This window comes from Prionailurus bengalensis, chromosome D4, assembly GCF_016509475.1.
Source record: "Prionailurus bengalensis isolate Pbe53 chromosome D4, Fcat_Pben_1.1_paternal_pri, whole genome shotgun sequence".
Taxonomy (NCBI): Eukaryota; Metazoa; Chordata; class Mammalia; order Carnivora; family Felidae; genus Prionailurus; species Prionailurus bengalensis.
In genome coordinates this window covers 23,492,718-23,499,426 of record NC_057359.1, presented here as the reverse complement: position 1 = coordinate 23,499,426, position 6,709 = coordinate 23,492,718, and positions in this window count along the sequence as shown.

Below are 6,709 nucleotides of genomic sequence, written 5' to 3'. Positions count from 1 at the left end.
AACATACTATTTCAACATTATATGCATTAAGAAGCGATCACCACTATAAATCTAGCTACCATCTGTCACTATACAAAATTGTTACAATATTATTAACTACATTCCCAATGCCATACATTATATCCCTTTGACTTACTTATTTCATAACTGAAAATTTGTACCTTTTCATTCCCTCCCCCTATTGTGCCCATCCCCCATTCCCCCCCACCCCAGCAATCACCAGATTATTCTCTGTATCAATGAGCCTCCTTCTGTTTTGTTTTGTTTGTTAGATGAATTTTGATTAAAGAATTATGCCAAAGCCCTTTACAATGCCCAGAGATGGTCTTGGACTTGAAGAGAGAAAATTGCTCCAGATTTGTGCCCATTCCACTGTGATGGCAATGTATGTGTCTATTAATCCTAATTAAATAATTTCCATGGCATCTCTAGCATCTTGTCCTTTGAGAAACAGTTTTAATTTTATCTGGATTTCCCATCAATGCATCTCTCATGAGAGGAAGACAGCAGACTCAATAGCAAGGCTAAGATTTACAGCAAGGACCTTGCCAAGAAGAAACCAGTCAGGTAGTCTGTAGGGGAATCTGACATTTTAGTTTCTTGAATTCATTTTTAACTTTTATCTATAGATCAGATGTTTATGGAAAAATGAGGCACCCAAGAAAACACAAAAATTGTTACATTTTAAGTAAAAGGATGGTGTTCATAATTTGTTATTAAAATAAAGATGGCGGGGCACCTGGGTGACTCAGTCCGACTTCAGCTCAGGTCATGATCTCACGGCTCATGAGTTTGAGCCCTGTGTCAGGCTCTGTGCTGACAGCTCAGAGCCTGGAGCCTGCTTCAGATTCTGTGTCTCCTTCTCTCTCTGCCCCTTCCTTGCTCAGACTCTGTCTCTCTCTGTCTCCCAAAAATAAATAAACAGTAAAAAAATAATAAAGATTGCAGTCACCCTCCAGCCAAATCAAGAAGATACATTCTTAGGCGAAGTTTTCATGAATACATATACTTGGATTGGAGAAGTTATAAGGTCGAACTTAGGAGTGCATTTTGGCTCTGTCACTTAAAAGCCACATGATCTTAAATACATTATATAACTTAAGTGTGCTTTACTTTCATCATCTGTGATGTGGCACTAATACCACCTACTTCACAGGCAGTTGTTTTAACTAAAATAATATGCAGATCACTTAGTCAAGTTCCTGACATCTAGAAAGTTCTCAATAACCATTACTAACTTATTTGTATTTACAGTTATTTTTATGTAGCATCATGCCTCAATAAACACTGGCTCTCTAACTCTAGTTTTTACTCAGTGGGGGGAAAAAACAATCACATATGAGACTTTCTCAGCATTTATTGTCATTGCCGAAATAATATAGTTTTGTGCATTTGGGGGCTACTATACAGCAGAAGATAATGGTATTCTGAAAAATTAGCATATTTCTTAAAATGTAAAAGTTACTCATAAGACTACTGTGAATGTACAACATTATTTTCTAGTAAATCAAAGTGATAAAAACAATTGTAATACATTGTGAATACTGGAAGTAACAAAGGTATCAACATCTTTTAAACTAATGCTTATTCTGCATATTATTAGTAGGTATATAGGGAGCACCTGGCTGGCTCAGTCAATGGAGCATGCAACTCTTGATCTTGGGATTATAAATCTGAGCCCCATGTTGGGTGTGGATATTACTAAATCTTCTTAAAATATTAAAATAAAATTATATTTGAAAAAAGGAAATAGATGTGTTGATAGGTCATTCTGGTTATGATGAATCAAATTCTGACTTTCTCTAGGGCTAGGAATATGAATCTATAAAGGAACCCACAATCACCTACATAATTTTTATCTAAATAATTGCATGTGTTTTAATTTGTATTCTATGTGTATGTGCAATTATTTTGTGTCAAGATACTATTAACTTTCTACCACAGCAAGGAAATCAAAACAATTTTTCCTAAATGTATATTTTGCAATTCCCAACATAGTATATATGCTCTAGAATTAATCATACATCATTAAAATATTCTTAATTCTAAAAAGGGGAGGAATAGAGATTTAGTAAGCTAGTAAGTAAATAAATATTTTTAAAAACAATCTGAAGGGGGGCGCCTGGGTGGCGCAGTCGGTTAAGCGTCCGACTTCAGCCAGGTCACGATCTCGCGGTCCGGGAGTTCGAGCCCCGCGTCGGGCTCTGGGCTGATGGCTCAGAGCCTGGAGCCTGTTTCTGATTCTGTGTCTCCCTCTCTCTCTGCCCCTCCCCCGTTCATGCTCTGTCTCTCTCTGTCCCCAAAATAAATAAAATTGAAAAAAAAATTAAAAAAAAAAACAATCTGGAGGCTAAAAATATCAGAGTACAGTGAACTTATGATTAGTTTTCTACGCAGATGGTACACTAGTGACATTTATAAAAGTAACCAAGTTTTTAGATGGAAAATCTATAGCCAATGCTGTTTGTTTCTGCTAACATCTCATCACAGAGCTATTGGGTGAGATTTAGAATTTGTATACTTTTAAACAGAAGGCAAGTGCTCCTCTATTTCCAGAGTTTTCTTATCAAAAAGATCAATCCTCAATTACACAGCTTGTCTTAAAAGTATGTTTATGGTGGAGATTTATGTTTATTTACAGTGATCCAGTTTAACAAACCATTTTTAAGAGAAACTATTATATTCAACATCTTCACATTGACATTTTACAAGCCATGACATATTTTACCTGATTATCTTTTTATGTTTGTGTGATTCCTATGTGAATTCTTAAAAAAATGATTTGGGAATGTGTAGAATTAACCATACTTATTTTTACAATAATTTATGAAAGCCCAGTGTGTGTCAGTCAGGCCAATACTTAGTGCTTCAACCTCCATAATCTCATTCTAGTCTAACCACAACCCTGACAGGGAAGCATATATTATAGAGACAGATATGGAAATGACCTAAGATTGGATCATCTGGCCAGGTCAATGGGATAGTAAGTGGCAGAGATGAGGATGTGTATATCTATAACCTTGAAGTTATCCTTTCACATCCCTTAAAAACTAGTCTCATAAAGATTTTGATTTTGAAAAATGGCCGACTTGACCCTCTCATTTGAAAACAACAAAAATTCTGGAAAAAACATAGAAAGCAAAAAGGAAGGAAGGAAAGACATTTTAAATTATTGAGTTGGCAAGAAAGGGAAACTTCAAAGGTCAATAAGGAAGTAAAATTAGAATCTGAAAAGACAAGAAATCGAAGTAATTTTCGCACTGAGGACATGTACCCAACCCTGGACACACTGAGCTTCTGTTCTGATAATTAAGTAGAGTGCTAGGAACAGGAGACATATGATAGGACCAGCCCAAAATGGGAGTTCTATTAAGACAATCTACATAAAGTAATCCTCTCAAAGGCTATACTCATGGTGTAGCAGTGGATCAGAAATAAATAAGACCCTAAGGGTGTTTTTTTCTAAGAAAAAAATCTAGAAAAATTTCCATTCTCAACCTGGCACTGGGATGGAGTGAAAATCTCCTTTGAGAATTCATAATCACGAGCCAGCCATATTTCAGGATAATCCCAAAGACTTTAAACCAAGATTCACATTAAATTTTTCCTGAATTACTGGTCTACTTGGGCATCAGGCAGAGGCAAATCCTCTGGATTGAACATACCTTCAAAAATACGTCACAGAAGGGCTCCCGGGTGGCTCAGCCATTTAAGCATCAGACTCTTGATTTGGGCTCAGGTAATAATCTCATGGAACCAGAATTGTGAGATTGAGCCCCCTGTCAGGCTCAGCGCTGAAAGTATGGAGCCTGCTTGGGATTCTCTCTCTCTCTCTCTCTCTCTCTCTCTCTCTCTCTCTCTCTCTTTCTCTCTCTCTCTCTCTCTTCCCCATGTGTGCCTGCTTTCTCTCTCTCAAAATAAATAAACTTTAAAAATTAAAAAAAAATCTCATAGAATTAATATAGGTGGAGTTCCACTGAACAAGAGCTCAAAGTAAAAAAAATCTCAACACAAACAAGGAAAGAAGGCACAAAAAGAGAAAGCCAGCACAAAGAACAAGACTTTAGAAACTGAAAATATCAGGCTTATAGTATAAAAACAAGTATGTTCAATGTATTTAAAAGGAATAAGAGAGAAGAATGACATAGAAGTAGTCTATAAAATCACTAAGTTGATTTGTTAAAGAAAGAGAGAACTTTTAGAAATACTCCAGATATACTATCAAATTAGAAAAACATGGTGAAAGGACTGGCACTCCCCAGATATCAAGAATTATAATAAATTATAAGGGTGTCTGGGTGGCTTAGTCAGTTAAGTGCCCGACTTCAGCTCTGGTCATGATCTTAAGGTTTGTGGGTTTGAACCCTGCACCAGGCTCCTCACTGACAGTGTGAAGCCTACTTGGGATTTTCTCTCTTTCCCTCTCTCTCTGCCCATCCCCCATTCATGCTTTTTTCTCTCTCTCAAAAATAAATACACTTAAAAAATTATAATAAATTATAATAAATACATATAATACAATAAATTATAATAAAATAAAAAGTGAACATTTGTTATTAGTGCAAGATAATCAAACAGACCAATGGAAAAGAACAGATATTCCAGAAGAGAGCTGATATTGTAAATAATTGGGAGAAACAAGGAACTATTCAATAAATGTCACTAAAACAATTGGTTATCTATGGGAAAAAAATTTAATTGGATCCTTGGCTTAAATTAAAATTGAAATAAATTCTAAGTGGGTTAATTAATTAAATGTGAAAGATAAAACCATAAATCTTTTCAGAAGACTATAAAGAAGTATATCTTTAGGAACTTAGTGATGATTTTCTTATATAGAACACAGACTGAACAAACAATAAAGGAAGTAAATTTATAAAATTAACCAAATTAAAATTAACAACTGCTGTTCATCCAGCAATATTATAAAGAAAATGATTTTATGAAACACAAACTGGAAGGAAATACTATAAATAATCAACTTCTCTTCTGTGCTTTACTGGTGATGCTGCCTCATGGATCCTTTGCTGATATTCACTTTCCAGGAACCCTTTCCCAATGAATACTAACAATCTTTACATTTTAATTGTCCCCAACACATTCTGAGAGGTAGACTGAAAAGTTCTCCAATTTGTGGATCAATTGTAACTATTACAACACATAAAATGCACAACCAGCATAAAGGACTGTAAAACCTACTGCCAAGATTCAGATATATGTATTTTATAAAAGGGATAGGAAAGTTGAAAATAAAGATATAGTGAAAGATACACCAGAAAGTAAGGAAGGAAGCACAGAAGGAAGGAATCAATGAAATAAGGAAGGAAGGGGTAGCTGGAAAGAAGGAAAAAATAAGGAAGGACTAAGTAGTGCTCTGAAAACAGAAAGCAAAGCTTAGGGCCAGATCAAAATAAGGGTTATCTTAGTAGAAGACAACTCTACACAAAATAGGTAGTTCAAAGGGCTACAGCCAAACAGCAGCATTTTCTTTTACTGTCAGTTTGCCTATCAGCAGTGGCAGGAGCTAGAGTATCTTTGGAGGAAAAGAACCCATGCTATTGGATCCATGAATAGCCTCCACCTCTGACACCATGTTTCCTCTGTAAGTGAGCTTACTGTGCAACCACAAGGATACCAAGGAGAGAGGCTGGTTGAGATCCTCAGGATGTTGTGATTCTCCTCTCTGAGAGTTGTTCTGTGGTATGACACACTTTACTCCCATGCCCATGGTTCATCTTGTTCCTAGTTGATTCCAGTTGCAAAAACTAGTTCCACTTTACAATTTTTCCACACAAGTACAGCCAGCTTTATCACACCCTTTCAGAGTTAACAGCACATCAGCTGGGGCCCCTTCCTCGTGGGTCTAAATCCTAGCTGCACAGGGTCCTTCCACTGAGCTCCTAAGGCACTTATACCAGCCAATCAGGGACCCTCCACAGGGTCTGAGTCCCACCTTCACCAAGCCTCTCATTCAAGCCTCTAGATTTTAGTAATTCCAATATCTTCCCTTTTACACCCAGCCCTAGGAGGGATAAATGTTTCCTGTAGTTGCTACTTTTTTGATACTTCATGTTCCTTTTGCTTTTTCAGTTCTCTTATAACAGGTTAACAATTCTCTATATTAATATATCTTTAAGTAATTGCTATGGTTTCTGTCTCATAAATGGACCCTGACTGACAAATGATCAAAACCCCTTATAATAACAGAGACTTAATATACTAACAGGGGAGTTAATAGAGCCCTAAGGACAAACAGTGCAAGTGTACTGCTGTCCTTACTATGTAAATATGAACTGATGTTATTCTTCCTACTGATTGCAATTCAGAACAAAGTATTCACCAAGTCAACATGTACATACTAAATAATAGAATCAGTGCTGATCTGTTTCATAAAAAAGATACCACATCCAGCAAGGCAGCTTCAATTAGGGTTATCATCTGACTAAGTTTATGGTAGTCCATTAACTGTTGCCATGATCCATCTGCTTTTTGCAGAGTTCAGGAAGGGAACAAAATAAGAAGCACCACTGCTATATCCTTCACATCTTTGATAATGGTACTAATTTCTACAATTTCTTCCAAAAGCAGTATTACTTCTAATTTATTATCATGGCTTTGTGGCAGATGTTGGGACAATTTTAGGGGCTTCTACAATGCTTCCTACCACAATGGGTCTTATTTTATAGATCAGGAAACCAATTTAAGGGTT